This window comes from Neophocaena asiaeorientalis, unplaced genomic scaffold (genome assembly GCF_003031525.2).
Source record: "Neophocaena asiaeorientalis asiaeorientalis breed wild unplaced genomic scaffold, Neophocaena_asiaeorientalis_V1.1 scaffold15, whole genome shotgun sequence".
Taxonomy (NCBI): Eukaryota; Metazoa; Chordata; class Mammalia; order Artiodactyla; family Phocoenidae; genus Neophocaena; species Neophocaena asiaeorientalis.
In genome coordinates, this window is record NW_020185328.1 from 14,742,873 (window position 1) to 14,767,328 (window position 24,456).

The window sequence follows — 24,456 nt, forward strand, 5'->3', positions numbered from 1 at the left end:
TATATATATATATATATATATATATATAATTTAAAAACTTCAGAGTTAAAGCTGATCTCAAATGGCATTCATAGAGCTGTCTCACACAAATGACTCATGGCAAGTGCACAAATATACATTCTCTTCAACCAGTTCCATGTGCCAGAGACCATTTTTCTTATCCCTTACAGTGATGCTTTTCTACTGAGCCAATTTGTTCAGTATATCTTCATTTAGTCAGAGGCTGAAATATCTTCCCAATTGTCTGGGCTAACATATTTCAAAGGTGAATCCTTTCTTATCCACCTCAAATATATATTTTTAATCTACATTTGAACTCTTTAAAACAACACATTAATCCCTATAAGCTGTAAAAGGGCTTGTTATTACCACATTCCAGTTGTTGGAGGCCTGGTACATTTGATATTTATAAAACCAGATTCTGTTCATTTAAAAACAAATGTACGGACATCTAGAATTCAGTAAAGATGCTAGAGTTTGGATCACATTCTGAAAGAAGAATATAATAAAACTGAGAAATTTGGATTAGAACTAGAGATCAAAGCAATAAAGTATAAAGATTCCTAAATTTATTATTTTAATCTTTATTTTTTGGAAGGGAGCAGTATTTGGTCTTAAAAATTGCAACCTCCTTTCTTGGTATTTTGAAATTCCTTGTATATCCTTAATACTGCTTTTCTCCTCACCTCAAAGGCTCAAAGTTCACCTGAGTTCTTTTTTATTTTTATTATAGAAAACTTCAAAACACCAAAAAGTTTAAAGAATATTTTAATAAATGCTGGTATCCCAATACTAAGCTTTGTAAAATTTTAATATTTGTCATATTTTCTCCAGAACTTCTTTTTAAGAGATAAAACATTACAGATGTATTTGGAAATTCTATTGGTATATGTATCTCTTTGCAATCCCATTTTGCCCTTCTTCCTTACTTTGATACACCCATCATCTTAAGTTTTGTATATACCATCCCCATGTGTGTTGCTACCTTTACTGTGTATTTGTATGGCTATAATGTATATTATCGATTTATAAGCTCTCAAATTTAGATGAAGTGAATCATACTAAATACATTATTTTATAGATTAATTTGAGTTTTCATTCAATTTTGTTATTTGTGAAATTTATCCACGTGGATATGCACAGTTCTAATTTTTTCAGTTTAATGGCTTTGTGATATTCAATCACAAGCACTTACCACAGTTTACCTATTCATTTTCCTACTGAAGGGTAGTTGTTCCCAGTTTTGACCTTTGTATACAATATTTCAATGAATTGTCTTGTTTGTATTTCCTTGTAGAAATGTTGCACTGAATGTTTTTAGGAGTGGAGTTACTAGACTGAAAGTTAGGTATACTCTGGTTTTCCTGCATATTGTCAAATTTCTTACTAATATGACTATTTACCTATTTTCTGGGATATAAATCTACGTTTTTCCACATTCTCCCCATATGATCTTTGTTTTTTTCCAAGCTGTTGAGTATAACATTGTACTTTTAAATTCACATTTCTCTAATTTCAAGGGAAGACAACCTTATCTGTAATATGTTCTTTAAATCCTTTGCCTCTTTTTTGATTGTATTGTCTTTTGCTTTTGACTTACAGAAATGCTTTATATATTCTGAATATTATTCCTTTGTTGATCATATCGTGTGCAAATATCTTCTTCCGGGCTATATGTATGTTCATGGTGCATTAACATCACTTTTCTTATTGTTACTATTGTTTTTTTTAAATATAGCCATATATATCAATATTTTCCTTCACGACTGTGGTTTCTGAGTCTTGTTTCAAAATCCGTGTATATTATCAGTTGAAAAAGATATTCTTCTAGGTTATTCTAGAAATTTAAAATTTTGCTATTCACTTTTACAAATAAAATCCATTTTTCCCGTATAGTATGTGGTGCAGATAATCATTGATACAGAACTATTTATTGAATAACTGGTGTTTTCTCCTCTGCCATCTCCATCATATATCTAGATTATATAAGTGAAAAATCTAGGCTCTTTTTAAAGTTCTACTGGTCTGTTCATCTATCCCAGGTTAAATAGCATAATGTCTTGAGATTTAAGGCCTTAAAATGTTTTAGCTACTAGTGAAGAAGTCCCTTCACCCTATTATTATTGAAACTCTTCCTTGTTATTCTTTATTTTTGCTCTTTGGTACATGAATTTCAGGATTGGCTTATAAAATTTCATGAAACTGCTATAGAGATTTTGATTGGTGTTGCATTACACTTATGGACTAACTTGAAAAAAATTGATATCTCTAGAAAATTTTACCTTTCCATCCATAGACTTGACATATCTCTTCATATATTTAGATGTTCTTTAATTTCTCTTTATAATCTTTTATTTTATCAAGGAAAATATATTTTTAGAAAAATATATTTTTAGAATTATTCCTAGATATATTTCATTGGTGTTGTGAATGTTATTTTTTTCTCTTATAGTTCATATATATTTATTGACAGTATATGGAAGATATTGATTTGTGTTTCCTATTTATGCCAAATTTATTTGCTAGATTTACTTATTTATCTATTGATTCTCTTAGATTTTCTTGGTAAAAAAAATCATAGCAACTAAAAAAGGGTGGATAATTCTTTTTATCCAATTATCACACTCTTTCTTTTTTTCTCATTTATTATTGCATAAACTAGGACCTCAGTACCATTTTACCAAAAGTGGTGAAAATGAAGTTACATATCTCACTCAGAATTTTAATAGGGTTACATTTACATTTCCTACTTAAAGGAGACTTTTGGAGATACTGGCCATTAGAAGAAGCTGGATAATCATTTCTGATAATAGCCTTCTCATGGTTGTTCTCCTGCAGCCTGTATTGTGACATCTTTTGTGTAGGGTGACTGGACATGATGATCTTGCCAAGGGCAGTTGGAAATATGTGTGATTCTTATTAATTATTGTAGGAGCATGGCATTGTGTTAAGCTGTTAAGCCTCTGAAAAACATAGAGTAGTTGATATAAAATTTTGCATGCCTAATAATGGTTGCTTACAAGGTTAAATGATTTGGCTGTGGACACATAATTGCTATGTAATGAACTTGGACCTCAGATTCTGTTTACAACATAGGACAACCATCCTTTGCATCACAAATGTGTCTGCTACATAAATGACTTTTGTTTTGCTGTAGGAAGGGTGATCCTTGTCTCCCAAAACTGGGCAATTACTTTTCTTTCATGTTCTTTCCTCCAGTCTTTTCTTCAGATCACTAGTGGATAAGTCCTACTCTCTCAGAAGATCAACTGATGACAGTGATTTATGATATTAAAGACCCACAATTCCTTGGTACTCTTGCCTTTTCCTGTCTTCTTAATCTAAGGGATTTAGAGATTAAAAGAAAATGGATGCCTGCAGCTTTTGCTTTGCATCTAGGTTATTCTTATAACTTCCTGAACTAAGGAATATATTCCTTTCTCTAGGAGTCTAGTCTTTCCACCCTGTGGTTTTTAAACCATTTTTCCATACTTCATTCTGTAATGAATAACTTCCTCATATTCAACATATCTGCCAAATCAGACTACTCACCTTCTATAAGCAATCCAAAACCTTGCCATTCTACTCCCCTCACCCTTATGAAATATTTTTACTTTCCTTCTTTGAATATTAATATTTATCAGTCTTACAAGAATATTACAAGATCAAGGGAAGAATGATTCCCTCAATAAAAATATCTGGTTGCACCTTTTCCCCATTAAAATTTTACTTATATTTCCCTTTAAGGATCCTATTCAATTTATCCAATGTTTGCCCCTGGTGGTCCAGTGGTAGAGATTCAGGCTTACAAGGCAGGGGACGCAGGTTCGATCCTTGGTCAGGGAAATAAGATCCCACATGCTGCGGGACAACTAAGCCTGTGCACCACAACTACTGAGCTTGTGCGCTTCGACTAGAGGGACTGCGTGCCACAAACTACAGAGCCCACGTGCCCTGGAGCCTGCACACCACAACTAGAGAGAGAAAACCCTCACACCACAACTGGAGAGAAGCCCCTGCACTGCAATGAAAGATCCTGCATGCCTCAAGAAAGACCCAGCATGCCACAACTAAGACCCAATGCTGCCAAAAATAAATTAAACAATAAATCTTAAAAAAAAATACCATAATATTAAATTTACCCATTTAAAGTGTACAATTCAATGGCTTTTTAAAAACATATTTTTAGAGTTGTGCAATCATTATGACAATGTAATTTTAGAACATGTTATCACCTACAAAAGAAACTTCATACTTATTAGCAGTCATTCCCCATCTCCCCAATTGCCCAGCTCCAGGCAACTATTAACCTAATTTCTGTCCCTATGAATTTGTTCATTCTAGACATTTTATATAAATAGAATCATATAATATGTGACTGTCTTCTTTCACTTACACTTTGTGTAATATCTTCAAGGTTCATCCATGTCATTCAGTCTTTCATTCCATTTTATTGCCAATGAATAGTCCATTGTATGGATATTCCACAATTTGTTTATCCATTCACTGTTGGTGAAAATTTGTTTCTACCTTTTGCTATTGTGAATTGTCACTATGAACATTTATGTACTAGCTTTTGGATAGATACATGCTTTCATTTCATTTGAATATATACTTAGAAGTGGAATTGTCAGGTCACATGGTAACTCTATCTTTAACAGTTTGAGGAATTGTTAGATTACTTTCCAAAGTGACTGCACAACTTTACAACCCCACTAGCAATGTATTAGAGTTCCAATTTCTTCATATCCTTGCCAACATTTGTTATTGTCTGTTTTTTGGGGATTTTTTGTTTTATGTAGTCTTCCTAGTGGGTGTGAAATGGTATGTCATTGTTTTGCAAATATTTCTCTCATTCTGTGGGTTATTTTTAAACTTTTTTTTGTGACCTTTAAAACACAGAATTATTTAATTCTTCCGAAGTCCAATTATTCTGTTCTTGTTTTCTCACTTGGGCTTTTAGGGTCATATCTAAGAAACCATTAGTTAACCCAAGGTCATAAATATTTACTTCTACGTTTTTCTCTAAGGCTTTCTAAAATATTTTTACCCCTTACATATATGTCTATGATCCATTTTTAGTTCATTGTTATATATGATGTAAGGTGGGAGTCCAATTTCTTTTTTTGCATGTGGATATTCAATAGCTTCAACATCATTTGTTGAAAAGACTATTCTTTTTACATTGAAATGTCTTTCAGTAATTGTTAAAACACAATTCATCATAAATGGAAGAGTTTATTTCTGGACTCTAAATTCTATTCCATTGATCTATTTATCTTTAGATCAGTACCACACTGTTGTAATTACTGCAGCTTTGTAGTAAGTTTTGAAATTAGAAAGTGTGAGTCCAGGAACTTGGTTTTTTTTCAAGAATATTTGGCTGGGTTCTTTCAATTTCCATGCGAATTTTAAGATCAGCTTGTCAATTTCTTTTTTTAAAAAGGCAGCTGGAATTTTGATAGGAATTATGTTAAATCTGTAGATTGATTTGGGAAATAATTTCATCTTAATGATATTAAATCTTTGATCCATAAATGTGGTATGATCTTTCATTTATTTAGATCTTTAATTTTTTAAACTTTTTTGTAGTTTTTAGTGTACAAGTCTTAAACTTATTTTATTGAACGGATTGCTAAATATTTTATTTTTGATACTATTATAAATAGAATTGACTTAGTTTTATTTTTGAATTGTTCATTGTTAGTGTGTAGATATAAAATTGAGTTTTGTACAATGATCTTGTACCTTGCAATTTTGCTGAGCCTGTTTATTAGTTCTAATAGCTTTTTTAGCAATTTTTTTAGGATTTTCTATATACAAATTTTGTCACCTGAAAATAAAGATGGCTTTACCTCTTTATTTTTCTTGTCTAATTCCTATGACTAAAACCTGCAGTATATGTTAAATAGAAGTGATGAGAGCAGATGTCTTTATCTTGTTCATGAACTTAGGAAGAAAGCATTCAGTCTTTCACTATTAGGTATGATGTTAGCTATATGTTTTTTTTTTTTCTTTTTTTTTAATAGATCTTTATTGGACTATAATTGCTTCACAATACTGTGTTAGTTTCTGTTGTACAACAAAGTGAATCAGTCATAGGCATACATATATTCCCATGTCCCCTTCCTCTCGAGCCTCTCTCTCACCCTCCATATCCCACCCCTCTAGGTCATTGCAAAGCACCAAGCTGAACTCCCTGTGCTATGCAGCTGCTTCCCACTAGCTAACTATTGTACATTTGGTAGTGTGTGTATGTCGATGTTTTTTATGATGGTTTTTATCAGGTTGAAGGAGTTCCCTTCTCTTCCTTGATTGCGGAGTGTTTTTTCTATAAAAGGATGTGGCATACTCTCAAACACTTTTTCTGTATCTATTGAAACCATCATATGGGATTTATTTTTTATTATATTAATATGGTGTATTATTTTCCTAAGATTGCTATAACAACATACCATAAACTTTTTGGCTTGATATAGAGATCCTTTTTGCCAAATAATATTACATTCACATGTTCTGAGATATGGACATATTTTTTGGAGGGGCCACCATTGCACCCACCACATATGGTTCAATGTATTGATTGATTTTTTTTTGGAAGTTGAAACAACCTTGAATTATTGCATTCCTGGGATAATTCCCTTTTGGTCTTGGTGGATAATGTTTTTTATATGTTGCTAGATTTTGTTTGCTAGTATTCTGTGAAGAATTTTGTTGCTATTCATAAGAAATATTTTAGCTGTCTAGTGTTCATTTCTTGTGATGTATTTGCCTGATTTTGGTATCAAACTAATAATGAGTTGAGAAGTACTCAGTCCTCCTCTCCCCATCTTCTCCTCCTCTTCTTCTTCTTTGGAAGTGTATTGGAAAGTATGGTATTCATTATTCTTTATATGTTTGATAGAACTCATCAGTGATGTGCTCTGGGCCTTGGCTCTTCCTGTGGGAAATGTTCAAATTTCTTGTTCAATCTCCTTACTTGGTTTAAGTCTATTCAGATTTTTGCTTTCTTCTTGAGTCAATTTTGTTTTTTTGTATGTTTTTTGGGAATTTTTCCATTTCATCTAAGTTATTTTATTTGTTGGCATATGGCTATTCAAAATATTTCTTTCAAAAAAAAATTTTTAAGAAAAGCAGTGAGGTCCCCTCTTATAATATTAATTTTATTAATTTTAATTTTTCTTAGTCTAGTTAAAAGTTGATCAACTTATTGATGCTACAAAGAACAACTTTTTGGACTTATTGATTTTATCTGTTGTTTTTCTATTCTCTATGTTGTACATTCTTGCTCCAATATCTCCTTTATTCTGATTTCTTTATATTTAGTTTGCTTCCCCCACACCCCAATTTTTAAGATTGTTTTTTAGTTTGTTGATTAATTTCTTTTTTTCTTTTTAATTATAGGCATTTACTGTTCTACTTTTCCTTTTAAGTACTGGTTTTGTAGCACCTTATATGTTTTGATATGTTGTATTTTTGTTTTTGTTCATTTCAAAGTATTTTCAAATTTCTCTTGTGATTTCTTCTTTGATTGGTTATTTTAGAGCATATTGTTTAATTTCCATATACATGTGAACTTCCAAAATTTTCTTCTATTATCGATTTTTAGTTAAATTCCATGTGTTCAGAGAATATGCTTTGTATGTTTCCAATACTTTTAAAGTGATTGAGGCTTGTTTTATGGCCTAGCATATAATCAGTCCTAGAGAACGTTCTATGTGCATTTAAGAAGAATGCATGTTCTGTTTTTGTTGGGTGGAGTCTCTGTTGGTCTAGATATTTTATAATATTCTTACTGATTTTAAGCCTTGTTGTACTATCCATTATTAAAAGTGGATTAATTGAGTCTTTAACTGTTATTGTTGAATTTTCTATTTCTATTCAATTCTGTCAATTTTTACTTTGACTATATGTTTTTCCAATCTTTTCTTCTTCTTTTTTTTTGGTGATTTTTTTTTTTTGAAGTAAATTTACAATATTGTGTTATTTTCAGATGTACAGCAAAATGATTCAGTTATTTTTTTCAGATTATATTCCATCATAGGTTATTACAAGATATTGAATATAATTCCTTATGTTATACAGTAAATCCTTGTTGTTTATCTATTTTATGTATGGTAGTCTCTATCTGTTAATCCCATACTCTTAATTTGCCCCTTTATCTCTCCTTCTCCTCTTTGGTAGCCATAAGTTTGTTTTCTGTGTCTTTGAATCTATTTTAATTTGCAATCATTTTATTATTTTTATTTGTATCTAAAGTATGGTTGTTATATATGTACAAGTTGGATCATGAATTCTTGTCCTTTCTGCCAATCTCTGTGTTTTAATTGGAATGTCTAATGACTTTACATTTAATACAATTACTGATAAATAAGGCTTCACATCTGTCATTTTGCTAATTGTTTTCCACAGTTTACTTTCTCTATCTATCCCTCATCACAGCCTTAGGTTTTGTTCAATAGATATTTTCTAATGTACCATGTAATCTCCTTGTTGTTACATTTACAATATTTTTAGTTGTCTTCTTAGTAGTTGCCTGAATATTAAGTTAGCAACCTAATTTAAAACAAACTACATTAAATTAATACTGAAAATTTCAACAGTATACAGAAACTCTACTCCAATAAAGCTCTGATCTCACCCCATTCCTCACATCTCTCACCCCTTTCCTCATCCCCTTAAACTGTATAAAACATTTTAAGCCCATCAACAAAATTTTATAAATATTGCTTTGCTCCACTTGAGTTTTAAATAAGAGAAGAAAAGGGTTATAAACAAAAAATACATTTATACTGTAATTCATATTTACCAATATGGTTAATCCTACTGGGTTCTTTTTTGCTTTGTGCAGATTTGAGTTACCATCTAGTGCCCTTACAAAATATCCTAAAGGCCTCCCCTTAGTGTTTCCCATAAGACAGGTTTGCTAGTGACACAGTCTCTGTTTATGTCTATCATTGTGACGTATAGCTTTTCTGGATACAGAATTCGTGGTTGACAGTCTTTTTATTTCAACATTTTGAATGCCGCCCTACTGCCTCTAGTCTCCATGTTTTCTGATGAAAAGTCAATGAAAGATCTTATTAAAGATCTTCTGTACCTGGTGTGTTATTTTTTCTTGCTATTTCAAGATGCTCCATCTTTGGTTACTGACAGCTTGACTATAATGTGCCATGGTGTTGTTGTCCTAGTGTTTAATGTATTTGTGGTTTGTTGAGCTTCTTGGATATGTAGAATAATTATTTTTCTTTTTATGATCAAATTTGGGAAATTTTCAGTCAGTATTTCCTTAATTTTTTTTCTTCTCCTTTTTTTTTAACCCTTTTCTTCTCGTACTCCTGTTATGCATAGGTTAGTACAATTGATGGTATGCCAAAAAGATTTGAGACTCTAATTTTTATCCTTCTTTTTTCTTGCTGTTCCTCAAACTAGATAATTTCAATTGACCTGACTTCAAGTTCATTGATTCTTTCATCTGCCAGCCCAAATCTGTTGAATTCCTCTAATGACTTTTTCATTTTATTTATTGTACTTTTCAACTCTAGGATTTCTATTTGCTTCTTCTTTTATAATTTTTATCTATTAATATATAACATTAGTGAGACATTGTGGTTATAATTCATTTTAATTCTTTAGACATAGCTTATTTTAGTTATTTCTTCATATTTATAATGACTGATTTAAAGTCTTTGTTAATGAAGTTCAACATCTAGATGGGACAGTTTCTGTATACTGCTTTTTTCCCAATGTATGGGCCATACTTTCCTATTTATAAATTTCATATTTTTTTTAGCCAAAAGCTGGACATTTTAGACCTTTGAGATATTGTAATGTGGCAACACTGGAAATCAAACCCTGCTCCCAGGGTTTGATTGATGCTGTGGCTATTTTGTTGTTGTTGTTGTTGCTAATACTGCAGCTCATGTTTAGTTAGTTAATGATTTTCTTGAGCTAATTCTGTAAAGTTTGCATTTCCTGTAGCATGTAGTCACTGAAATTTCTCCTTAGTTAACTTAGTGATCAATTAATGATCAGTCAGATATTTCCTTAATTTCCTTGAACCAATAAGTCTTTCACTCTTTATTGAGAAGCTCTATTTGTTGGGACCTATGATCAACACTCAGGAATTTTACAACCTTATATATTCTTTACTTCTTACTTGGGCAAGACCTCAAAATCTGTTAGTGGTGAGAGATTGAGACCTTCTCAGTCTTCTCCTGGACATGCACCCAGCCCTGCATATGTGTATGAACTTTTAGAACTCCATAAATATGTCAGAGCTTTTCAAAACCCCTATGGACATCTTGTTCACCAGATCTTCCTTTGAAATTTTTAGCCAAGTTCTTATTTAACCTAAACTGATAATGCAGCCTTAGGCAGCTCCCATGTTAAACAATTTTTGCTGAAAATTTTCCACAAACACTTTGGGGATAGGTATTTTCTTTATCTAGGGAAATTCCTAATCAGGTAAAATAAGGACAATATGATATAAATGTTTTTTTCCAGGGAGCTGTCAAATAGATCAAATAGTGACAATGCTCTAAGGATAGACCTTTTGAGGTCCAAACCTGGATTTCCCCTTCCAATACTTACATAGCTTCTGGTTTTCACAGTTACTATAGTTGCAAAGCTGCTGATTTTCAAGTTTTGCAAAGCTGAGGAGAGTGTGATGGGAAAAGGTAAAGTTATAATGCCACAAACCCTGTTGCTCTTACCAAAAGTCAGCAATTTTTCTTGAATAAACACTCCTCATATTTTTACAAGTCTTTGGCTAACTTCCAGAGTTTGAAAAAGTTGATTTTGCCAGTTTTTACTAATTTTCTATTGCTTTTAGTAAGAAGTAGATTTATGGAGGCCTCACTCCACCATTCCATATGAAGTGTTATCTCCATCCAACTCTAGTGTTTTAATAGTATTCATGAAGTGATGAAATTATAGAATTTTGTAATTCAAGAGTTTTTAAGAGATCACATAATCCAATTTACTCGCTTCGTGTGTGAGGAACTACTGCCTGAAGAGACATGCTGAAGAAGACACAATGCATTACATTTGCAGGCTAAAACCCAGTCATTCTCTTCTTGTAATGCTTAAATACATCCTGATAATATGCTTGTTTTCCAAAATAATAGTATTTATCCATTTGTTTATTCTTATTGAAATTTAAAAAGCTCAAAGCTGAAATATTTAAATAATAGAGGTTCTTTTTTTACTTTAAGAGGTCTGGAATTACTTTGGAAATGTTGAGAAGTTCTTGTTTTCAAATACATGGTTAGGAACAAAGGTAGGATACATGATCATGACACTGCTGATTATTTAAAAGATCAATATAATTAATGTCCAGACAAAATTTGACCATTATTATATAGTAGAAAGAATAATGATTCATGAATTAGTTTCCAGAACCTGTGAATATGTTACTTTACATGGCAAAAGGGACTTGCATATATGACTAAAGTTAAGAAGTTTGAGATGGGGAGATTATCCTGGATTATCCAAGTGGGCCCAATCTAATCACACAAATTCTTAAAAGCAAGAACCTTTCTTGACTTCAGAGAAACAGAAATATAGCAGCATGAGAAGAACTTGACCTTATGTTGCTAGCTTTGAATATCTAAAAGGGGGCCACAAACCAAGTAATGCAGACCTCTAGAAGCTGGCAAAAGCAAGGAAAGAGATTTTGTCCTAGAGTCTCCAGAAAGGAATACAGCTCTGCTGATACCTGTATCTTAGGTCAGTAAGAACTACATCAGAAGTCTGACCTAAAGCACTATAAGAGAATGCATTTGTGTTGTGTCAAGCCATATGTTCATGGTGATTTGTCACAGCAGCAATAGAAAGCGAGTACATACCAAAAATCCCTATTTAATCAACATGACAGGCACACTGATTCATTACACTTATTCCAGATTTAATTATCTTTATCAAATGAGGAACATTCATTTGAAACCTAATTTCAAAAAAATGCAGAAATGAAAAAATAGTGTGATTATTATTGCTACAGTAGTAATTAACCAATCTGTTAATTTAAATAGGACCAAAAAAAAAAAAAAGTAAAAGCTTTCATACAGTTTGATATCAGAATAGAATTAATAATATAATAAAAAAGACTTAGATAAAAGAATATGAGTATTTACATTCCTATTCTACTCCAGGTTTTTACAGAAAGCTATAAGCTAGGACCCAAAGCTATGAAAGTTTGCCAAAACAATACCTGCAGTAGAGACCTTGGCATACCGTTGATCCAATTCTCTATAGACCACTTAAGTCAAGACAGGTATGCACGTCTTACTCTGAACTCTTGACTCAGAGAATATTCTATAGGTGAGCAAGATCATAACAACATTCTTAGCCTTTAAGAGGTAACATTTACAAATGTTTGGGTATAAGGATCATTTTGTTTAAAAGAATAATTTGTGCATTTGAAATTCGAATGTTCATATTTTAATAAAAAACACATTTGTCCATAAAGATTTGCAAAGAGAAGTTATAAAAGATATGAATGTTCTGAAATCTCCTAACTTGAAGTTTCTCTCTCCTTTCTTGTTTAACAAGGGGAATGAACAATGCACAACTATATTGACTTATGCCCTAAGTGGATAGCTGGGTGGCATTTTATGCCAAGCTATCGACTTCCTTTAGTCTCTTTTGATCTATTTTTCCACCTTTCTTGTAACCTTGATGAAGAGTTGAATGATGTGTAGAAATTGAGTTCTCCCAGAATCAATGCCACTGAGTATGCTATGTGATCTCTCAAATATCATATAAAAATGGGAAATCTAAGAACATCATTACCACTGAAGCTCTACATATTCTATTTAAGAGTGTTTAGATTGGATCTCATTTTTATTGCAAATTTGAATGAAGCTAAAATTATGGTTTAGCCTATCAACCTGTCAATTATTACAGAAATGGGACATTTGTATTGTTTTTTTCCAATATATACAATATACTTCATGTATCTATATTGTTTTTTTACTAAAGCATCTCAGAGCTCTTTATATACATTTACTCCCATAACTCACTCCCTGTCCAGTGTCAACGTAGGTAAACAGGTGGTGAAATTGAGGTTCTCCTTTAATATTAAGATTTAATAGTGAGTTGGTGACTGGGTTAAAATATGAAATGATTCAATGCTTAAATCTAAAGCAATTCATATATTGAATACAAAGTTATAAAGATACTTTGTCACAAAACAAAGATTTTTAAAGGTGTGCTTGCTTATTTTTAAATTGTTTTTCTGTTTTATTCTTCTGCAGATTAGAGAGATCCAACGGGCACTAAAACATTTACCTACCTAAAACAGCTGGGTAAGAGGAGCATGGCTGACATTCTAAATAGAATAAGGGGGAGGGAGGTGGGCAGTAATGAGGACTGGGAGCTGGTAAGCAATTTGAAAAGGTCGTGCTTTGCATTTTAAAAGTTAAAGCTATCACTTTCTTTCCTCTCTATCTCAAGGATTCCTCATACCTTCAATGCTTCAAAGTCTGAAACTGGATACAAGATAATCCAATCACAGCATGTATAGTCAATGACAATGGTTATGTTCTCTTTATTTACCTTTCTCCTTTCAGAGACATTGGCAGTTTGGGTCCATTCAATCACCACAAAGTGCCCGATTAGATATATACCTGTTTTCAAACCGCTATTGAATTCTATTCATCAAGTGGAATCTGCATTTGAACACTTTCATAGAAAGTTTGAAATGACCATGAGGTATTGATTAGGTTTTCCTGGAAACGTGCTTACCACTCAACTTCAGATTCATATATTTGGGTGTATTCTTTCTTATTTTTTGTTTTTTGTTTTGGCTCACTCAGAAGAGGAGACCCATCAATCTCTGGAGCAAAAGATGTGGTAGAAGTAGAAAACCTGCTAATTTTTGCTTGCTAATTCTAGTTATTTTTGTTTTGTTTTGTTTTGGTTGGGTTTGGTTTGGTTATAAATAGATTCCTCCCTTTACTTCACTGGTTTCAGTTTAGTTTGGTAATGTGGCCATAATTAGCAGACTAATTTGAGTTTTAAATAGAAATCCTTCAATTCTATATTTTGTAGTTTTTCATCTTGTTCAAGGATAATTCTGTTTTTCCTTATCCAAATTTGTTATCTAAGAGAAGCTGTACCTGAGAAAGTTGGTTTAACATACATCGATTTTCTGTTTATACACTCTAATGGAGAGCCTTTTATTTCTTAGGCATTGAAGATTAATGGAGCACTGTTTTCGTTCTTTGGCTGCTAATGGCAATCACCTGTTGATTACTAAAAGATAAAGTAAGGAAGTGAAATAATCAGAATTTTCTCCAAATTTATTTCTTAAAATAAATTAGTAAACCAGAATCCAGTGTTTTTGTTGTTTTTTTTTTTTTTTCTTGCATGTATGGGCAATTTCTCTCTCAAAGAGTGTGAAGAAGGTATATTAAGAACAAAGAATATTTCATACTTGTTAAAAGCAGACAAATCTGAAATTCCTATAAGTCACAGAATATTATAGAAAGGGTGCTAAGACATTTTTTAATGGTTTAGTCACCACACATTGGTGTTTTATTGGTCTCCTTACTGCACACAACACAAGTTAATATTTTATGAGGTTCAAGCAAACTAAGCAAGATTTCAAGGAATGGTGCAAGTGTAACTACATAAGTACTTTCATTACCAACACTGGAATAGTTATTGAGAGTGAAGACTTATAGAGCTATGGAGTCAAAGTAATCCAAATCCTGTTAGAAATTGATCTAAGGAGAATTCCAACTAGTAAAATGAGTAATCAAGTTATTGTGCTTATGCTTACTATCTTGTGTTAAATTTTGAAACCACACCCCAGGAAATAGAATGACCATATTTACCAGAATTTCTATCATCATTCATTATGATGATTTCACCATAAGTATGTTTTCACTTACACCTGGTTAAATGTCACTGGGCAAATGTCTGTAGCAAAACTGTTAGCTTCTAGTTTCATGTCACAATATACGTTGGAAATGTAGCATGAAATCCAGATTTTTTTCTTCCTCAAATCCCTTTTAAAATATGGAAGTGAATAAATAACTCCACAGAGGAGGCTTTTCCAGATGCTGTTGTTAGCCATTAAATGTGCAAATAATGCTTATGTTTTGAGAAGATGGATAGCATTCACATGATTCCAATCAAAAGAAATCTCAATGATATGGAAGTCTCAGGTAAAGGAAAATATGTTTAGTCTAAATTATCTATGCAATTATTTCAATTCTCCGTTTCACTTGAGGGCATCAACCTGACTCTTGTGACTGAAAATATTATTATTAAAATAGAAAATGAGAACATAGGACAGTGTTATGATTGCTGTGGTAGTTTTCATTGCAGGTTTCTAGGAGTGGATTACTAAGTTCAATATTTTACTTATAAAAGACTTTGGGCTAAAATTTCAAAAATGGTCTTTTACTTTTTGACTGAATATTCAAGCCTGCTCCAGTGATATTATATATATTTATACATATGCTCAGAATTTCCTCTTAATCTTACAAATGTGCTAATGAGATTTCTGTAATATTTCTACATTTGACTATCTGTCAGTGAATTTAAATGTGTCCTTGTATGTTTAGGGTGTCCTATCCCTAATACCAAAATTAATCTTGGCTTTGTCCACAATTAACATTGCAATATTTTTGTTTTTATTACTCCTCAGGCTAGTCTTCTGAGGTAGGAATACTGCCAAATTTCCTACATTTTCCTGATTTGCTGTGGAAACTTGTGATAGAGAAGAAAGTCTAGTCTGGAAGATTTTCCCCAATGTCTGATCATGGCTTTACTATTTTCATAAATCTTTGAAAGTGGATTACACTCCAATATTTATGTTCTTAGCATCCTGGAAGAAGTCAACACATTCTTAATGCCACCATCCAACTCATAAGTGCAATCTTTAAGGCTGTAGCACTCTTAATCAAGCTTACAAGAACCATGTTTTGCAGAACATTAAACATACACCATATACCATATTACTGGTAATCTGTTTGTTTTCAATTTTATTTTAAAATTTCAATTTGGCCAAAAATTTCAACTTTTGGTTTGCTTGACTTTTCCTCTTGTGATCAAGAAACTGTCTAACTTTCCTTCTGTATTTGCTAAAATATTAACTGTAGGCTTATATCATGATTTCCATTTCTCTGAAACTTTAGCTATTTAAGATAGATTTATACCTTGTGGGGGAAAATGCTTTAGCAGAGGTGTAGATGTGGATTCATTTCTTCAGATGGGAATTTCTCATAATCTACAAAGTGCAGAGCTGAGTACAGGGCACACTCAGACAGATGTCAGTCCCAGTAAGCAAATCACCCTTTACCCTTCCAAACTGATACTTCATAATATTTGCTCACTACTAATTTACAAAAGCGGCTGAATTCTGTGTGTGGGATAAGTGATGTAGGAGGACTAACGGTGGAATCTTTTACCTTGTACTGCATAATTTAACCATAGTCCCACATTTGCTCACCCATTTTTGAAAGCACTGCAAATGGCTTATCATATTTCTTCCAAAACATACAGTGCTATCCTTGACATGAGCTCTGTGAAATAGAGTTTTATCCATCTTACTATGTTCCCACTGTTATCTTAGCACCAAATTAATATTTGAAACCCATATGTATTGGCCCATAGAGGCAGGTGGACAAATCTCATCTCTTAATTATCCTGTGGTAGTATAACAAAGTAGAGAGAGCCTGTGGCTGGAAATCAGACTCTTTGGTTGAAAAACATGTTCTGCCATGTAACAGATGACTAATCTTAGAAAATTTCCAAACTTTCATAGCCTAATATTGACCTTTGCAGGGAAATTCATAGTAAGGCTTTTATGGAGAGATGACTCAATTTGACAATTGATGACAAGGATAAGAAGAGGTATGGAACACCTTGTCTTTGTATAGGAAACTAAGTATTTCTAGATTAAGGGAGATAAAAGCAAGATGTAGAAACACGAGCCACTAAAATAAAAAAATCCAGGCATTAAAATAATGGTCCGATTACAAACCAAATCATGGAATATTTAGTCTTGGTATAAATGTAATTTGTGATGTCCTACTTTCTCAAGCTGGGAAATGGGTAATGATATCTTAAACAATGTAGAAAGGAAGAGAACACAGCATAATAGAATAAGTAAAAGGAATTTTTGATTAACCAAAGTTATGAAAAAAGAAGGTTGCTGGTGAAACAAAATCTGTATTAAAATTGGTCAAACACTGTGCAAACAGATTTAACGTAAAATACAATAGCTTTTGATCTAACCTAAATAGTTAGGCCTCATATATGATTATTTTCCCCAAATAGCTAAACAAATGATTCTCAAAATCAGATTTAAATGAGTCACAGTCAAGAAAATAAATATTTTTATCAAGTTGGTTAAAATGAATCCTGTTATATTTTTCCCCAAATCCCAAAATGTTTTAATGTCCATACCTTAGGGAAAAGAATTTGCTTTTGAACCCACAGAACCCATGAGGCAGTTGAATATGGGCCTGGAGCTCAAGACAAGCTCCTGGGACTCATGAGCTTGTATTTTTGTGGTCAGGCATGTAGAGAATTGACCAAGTTTATAAGACAATGTACAAATGCTGAGTCTCTGGAAATGTTTCTTCTTACAACCAGTTTTTGACTGATGGTAAATGAAGTCATAGATCATCTAGTAAAGAGGAAGGTTGGGAAAGGATTATCAAAGGTCAATATTTTTTAGAGAATGGACTGAGGAAGAGGTCATAAATGAAATGGAAGGAGAAGTTGTAGAGAGATACTTCAGTATTTTAGGAAAACATTTAACTCTATAAATAACATGAAACATGATAAAACAAGTAATATTTAAAAGTTTTAAACATTGAAAAATGAAATATTCTTAATACTACCACTTAGATTTAAGCCACTATTAAAATTTTGGGTATCCATATCTTTTTCATTCAACTGATGACAATTGATGTCATCAATTACTGTAGGGTCATGGGTAAATTAACTTAAAAACACATTTAGAGATATAAAATTGCACCTTCATGTGGAGATTCAATGAGGGGGTGTATGTAACATGAAGTCATTAGTGCTTAACATTCAATAAACCTTAGTTATTACAACCCGCATAATTCTCCAACATGCTACAAATCCAGCAACGCAATTTTCAAGTTGGGATAGCATTGCAGTACGTTAGTAACTTTGTTTTTAATGTTTACATTTCCTAACTATTGTTCAAAAGACAAATGTGCCTGCATATCCATATGTGTTTAGGCATGGATAAAGGTTTGAAATTTCAACCTGCACCCATGTTCCCCTATCCCCCTTTCCCTGCTCTAATTTTTTTCTGTAGTACTTGCAACTGTTGAACATGTTCAATATATGTCATTCTCCCCCTGCTAGAACGTACATTTCATAAGTACTGAGATCAATGCTTTATTCACAAATGTACCTTAGAACAGGGTCTGGCACTTACTATTTTACTGTACATATTTGTTTAATGTCAAATGAACAATGATGATAAAATATTTTTTAAAACTCACATTAAAAAACAAACCAATTATAAAATGGGCAAAAGACATGTAAAGACATTCCACTGCAGAGAATATACAGATGGATATAAGCATATGAAAAGATCTCCTACAAAATTAAAGCCACAATGAGAAATCACTACACACATCACAATGGCTAAATTTAAAACAATAAAAAGTCAGAATAATATTCAATTCTTGCTGGAAAGAATATGGAAAAACTGGATCACTCATTCATTGCCGAAGGGAATTTCAAACATTAAAGCCACTCTGGAAACCATTTTGGCAGCATATAAGAAAATTAAATATGAAACTACAATATGACAGAACAGTTGTACTTTTGGGCATTTACCCCAAAGAAATGAAAACTTGTGTTCACACAAAAATCTGTACAAAAATGTTTAAGGAGGGCTTTCCTGGTGGCGCAGTGGTTGAGAGTCTGCCTGCCAATGCAGGGGACGTGGGTTTGTGTCCCGGTCTGGGAAGATCCCACATGCCACAGAGCGGCTGGGCCCCTGAGCCATGGCCACTGAGCCTGTGCGTCCGGAGCCTGTGTTCCACAACGGGAGAGGCCACAAGAGTGAGAGGCCCGCGTACCGTAAAAAGCAAAAACAAACAAAAAACAACGAAAAAAAAGTAGTCACATCAAGAGGTTGGAGTAGAAGTGGTGGGAGTAGTTGGTTAAGGATGAGAATTGGACAGAAAACTTTATTAGAGCTGACTGAACAACAGATGAGCAGTGGAATGGTAGTCGCAGACGTTGGAGTGTTTCCTGATTCTTCATCCCCTCCTGTTATAGAATTAAACATCCATAATCTTTGTCGTGTAACTTAACAGCATCCCCCAATACTGTAGGCTGAGTATACTTCCCTGCCTCTTTGATGTTAGGCTTAGCCATATGACTTGCTTTCATCAGTGGAATGTTAGCAGGTATAATGGAGCAGAGGCTTCAAATGCACCTGCGCGACTTGGCTTGATCTCCTGTAACCCTGTGATGTCCCATGAGAAGAGAGGACGCTTAATTCATAATCGCCAAATACTGGAAATAACCCAGATATTCTTTAGGGAACAGTGAATTGTTAAATAAGCTGTAGAATATCCATACCATGGAATCCTACTCAGCAATAAGGATTAATGAACTATTAATACTAACAACAATCTGTATGTATCTCCAGAGAATTATGCTGAGTAAAAAAAAAAAAAAAAAAGTCAATCTCAAAATGTTACATACAGTATGATTTCATTAATAAACCTTCTTAAAAAGACTGCCTAAAATAATGGAGAACAGATTGGTGGTAGTCAGTGTTTAAGGAGGGTCATAAAAGTGGTATAGTTTGAAAAGGGCAACAGGAAAGATCCTTGCAATGATGAAAATATTCTGTATCTTGATAATATCAACATTAATATCCTGGTTGTGATATTGTACTATAGTTGTGCAAGATGTTGCCATTGCAAGAAATTGGGTAAATATTACAGGAGATTTCTCTGTTTATCTCTTAAAACTACATATGCATCTACAATTATCTCAAAATTAAAAGATTGGACATGGAGAGATTGCTTCAAGATGGCAGAATAGAACGACGTGCTCTCACTCCCTCTTGTGAGAGCACTACAGTCACAACTAACTGCTGAACAATCATTGACAGGCAGACACTGGAACTCACCAAAAAAGATACTCCACATCCAAAGACAAAGGAGAAGCCACAATGAGATGGTAGGAGGGGCACAATTACAATAAAATCAAATCACGTAACTGCTGGGTGGGTGACTCACAGACTGGTAAACATTTATACCATAGAAGTCTACCCACTGGAGTGAAGGTTCTGTGCCCCATGTCAGTCTTCCCAACCTGGGGGTATGGCAATGGGAGGAAGAATTCCTAGAGAATCAGATTTTGAAGGCTAGCAGGATTTGATTGCAAGACTTCAACAGGACTGGGGGAAATGGACACTCAACCCTTGGAGGGCACACACAAAGTAGTGTGTGTGTCAGGACCCAGAGAAAGGAGCAGTGTCTCCATAGGAGACTGAACCAGACCTACCGGTTGGTGTTGGAGGGTCTCCTGCAGAGGTGGAGAGTGGCTGTGGCTGACCGTGAGGATAAAGACACTGGCAGCAGTTCTGGGAAGTAACCTTGGCGTGAGCGCTCCAAGAGTCCACTGTTAGCACAACCAAAGAGCCCAGGTAGGCTCCAGTTTTGGGTCACCTCAGGCCAAACAACCAACAGGGAAGGGACCCAGCCCCACCCATGAGCAGACAAGCAGATTAAAGTTTTACTGAGTTCTGCCCACCAGAGCAACAGCCAACTCTATCCACCACCAGTTCATCCCGTCATGAAACTTCCACAGCCACTTAGATAGCCTCATCCAACAGAGAGCAGACAGCAGAAGCGAGAAGAACTACAATCCTGCAGCCTGTGGAACAAAAACCACATCCACAGAAAGATAGACAGGATGAAAAGGCAGATAGCTATGTACCAGATGAAGGAACAAGATAAAACCCCAGAAAAACAACTAAATGAAGTGGAGATAGGAAACCTTCCAGAAAAAGAATTCAGAATAATGATAGTGAAGATGATCCAGTACCTCAGAAAAAGAATGGAGGCAAAGATTGAGAAGATGCAAGAAATGTTTAACAAAGACCTAGAAGAATTAAAGAACAAACACCTGGAATAATTAAAGGACAAACAAACAGAGATGAACAATACAATACACTAGAAGAATCAATAGCAGAATAACTGAGGCAGGAGAACGGATAAGTGACCTGGAAGACAGAATGGTGGAATTCACTGCTGTGGAACAGAATAAAGAAAAAAATAATAATAAAAGAAATGAAGACAGCTTAAGAGACCTCTGAGACAACATTAAACACAACAACATTCACATTATAGGGGTCACCAAAGGAGAAGAGAGAGAAAGGACCTGAGAAAATTTTTGAAGAGATTATAGTTGAAAACTTCCCTAACATGGGAAAGGAAATAGCCACCCAAGTCCAGGAAGCACAGAGAGTCCTAGGCAGGATAAACCCAAGGAGAAACACATCAAGACACATAGTAATCAAATTGGCAAAAATTAAAGAAAAAGAAAAATTATTGAAAACAACAAGGGGAAAATGACAAATAACATACAAGGGAATTCCCATAAGGTTAACAGCTGATTTCTCAGCAGAAACTCTACAAGCCACAAGGGAGTGGCATGACATATTTAAGTGATGAAAGTGAATAACCTACAACCAAGATTACTCTACCTGGCAAGGATCTCATTCAAATTCAATGGAGAAATCAAAAGCTTTACAGACAAGCAAAAGCTAAGAGAATTCAGCACCACCAAACCAGCTCTACAACAAATGCTAAAGGAACTTCTCTAAGTGGGAAACACAAGAGAAGAAAAGGACCTACAAAAACAAACCCATTACAATTAAGAAAATGGTAATAGGAACATACATATTGATAATTACCTTAAACCTGAATGGATTAATGATCCAACCAAAAGACACAGGCTCACTGAAAGGATACAAAAACAAGACCCATATATATGCTATATACAAGAGACCCACTTCAGACCTAGGCACACATATAGACTGAAAGTGAGGGGATGGAAAAATATATTCCATGCAAATGGAAATCAAAAGAAAGCTGGAGTAGCAATACACATATCAAATAAAATGGACTTTAAAATAAAAAATATTACAAGAGACAAGGAAGGACACTACATAACGATCAAGAGATTAATCCAACAAGGAGATGTAACAATTATATATTCACCCAACATAGGAGCACCTCAATACATAAGGCAACTGCTAACAGCTATAAAAAAGGAAATCGACAGTAACACAAAAACGGTGGGGGAATTTAACACCTCACTTACACCAGTGAACAGATCATCCAAACAGAAAATTAAAAAGGAAACACAAGCTTTAAATGACACAATAGACCAGATAGATTTAATTGATATTTATAGGACATTCCATCCAAAAGCAGCAGATTACACCTTCTTCTCAAATGCACATGGAACATTCTCCAGGATAGATTGCATCTTGGGTCACAAATCAAGCCTCAGTATGTTTAAGAAAATTGAAATTATATCAAGCATCTTTTCTGACCAAAATACTGTGAGATTAGAAATCAATTACAGGGAAAAAAATGTAAAAAACACAAACATAAGGAGGCTAAACAATACATTACTAAATAACCAAGAGATCATTGAAGAAATAAAAAAAAAATACCTGGAGACAAATGACAATGATGCCTCAAGAAAAGAAAATTACAGACCAATATCACTGATGAATATAGATGAAAAAACTCTCAACAAAGTACTACCAAACAGAATCCAGCAACACATTAAAAGGATCATACACCATGAACAAGTGGGATTTATCCCAGAGATGCAAGGATTCTTCAATATATGCAAATCACTCAATGTGATACAACTTATTAACAAATTGAAGACTAAAAAGTATATGATCATCTCAATAGATGCAGAAAAAACTTTTGACAAAATTCAGCACCCATTTATGATAAAAACCCTCCAGAAAGTGGGCACAGAGGGAACTACCTCAACATAATAAAGGCCATATACGACAAACAAACAGCAAACATCATTTTCAATGGTGAAAAAGGGAAAACATTTCCTCTAAGTTCAGGAACAAGACAAGGATGTCCACTCTCGCCACTAGTGCTCAACATAGATTTGGAAGTCCTAGCCATGGCAATCAGAGAAGAAGAAATAAAAGGAATCAGATTGGAAAAGAAGTAAAACTGTCACTGCTTGCATATGACATAATACTATACATAGAGAATCCTAAATATGCTACCAGAAAACTACTAGAGCTAATCAATGAATTTGGTAAAGTTGCAATATACAAAATTAATGCACAGAAATCCCTTGCATTCCTATACACTAATGATGAAAAATCTGAAAGAGAAATTAAGGAAACACTCCCATTTACCACTGCAACAAAAAGAATAAAATACTTAGGCATAAACCTACCTAGGGAGACAAAAACTTGTATGCAGAAAACTATAAGACACTGATGAAAGAAATTAAAGATGATACAAACAGATAGAGAGATATACCATGTTCTTGGCTTGGAAGAATCAATATTGTGAAAATGACTCTACTACCCGAAGCAATCTACAGATACAATGCAATCCCTATCAAATTACCAATGGCATTTTTCACAGAACTAGAACAAAAATCTTAAAATTTGTATGGAGACAGAAAAGAGCCAAAGCAGACTTGAGGGAAAAAAAATGGAGCTGTAGGAATCAGACTCCCTGACTTCAGACTACACTACAAAGCTCCAGTAATCAAGACTATATAGTACTGGCACAAAACCAGAAGTATAGATGAATGAGACAAGATAGAAAGCCCAGAGATAAACCCATGCACCTATGGTCAACTAATCTATGACAAAGGAGGCAAGTATATACAATGGAGAAACAAGAGTCTCTTCCATAAGTGGTGCTAGGATAACTGGACAGCTACATGTAAAAGAATGAAATTAGTACACTCCCTAATACCATACACAACAATAAACTCAAAATGGATTAGAGACCTAAATGTAAGAATGGACACTATAAAACCCTTAGAGGAAAGCATAGGAAGAACACCCTTTGACATAAATCACAGCAAGATCTATTTTGATTCACCTCCTAGAGTAATGGAAATAAAAATAAACAAATGGGACCTAATGAAACTTAAAAGGTTTTTCAAAACAAACTACAAACAAGACAAAAAGACAACCTCAGAATGGGAGAAAATATTTGCAAAGTCATTCAATGGACAAAGGATTAACCTCCAAATATATATAAACAGCTTATGCAGCTCAATATTAAAAAAAAAAAAAAAAAAAAACCCAAGCAAAACATGGGCAGAAATCCTAAATAGTCATTTCTCCAAAGAAGACATACAGATGGTCAAGAAGCACATGAAAATCTTCTCAATATCACTAATTATTAGAGTAATGCA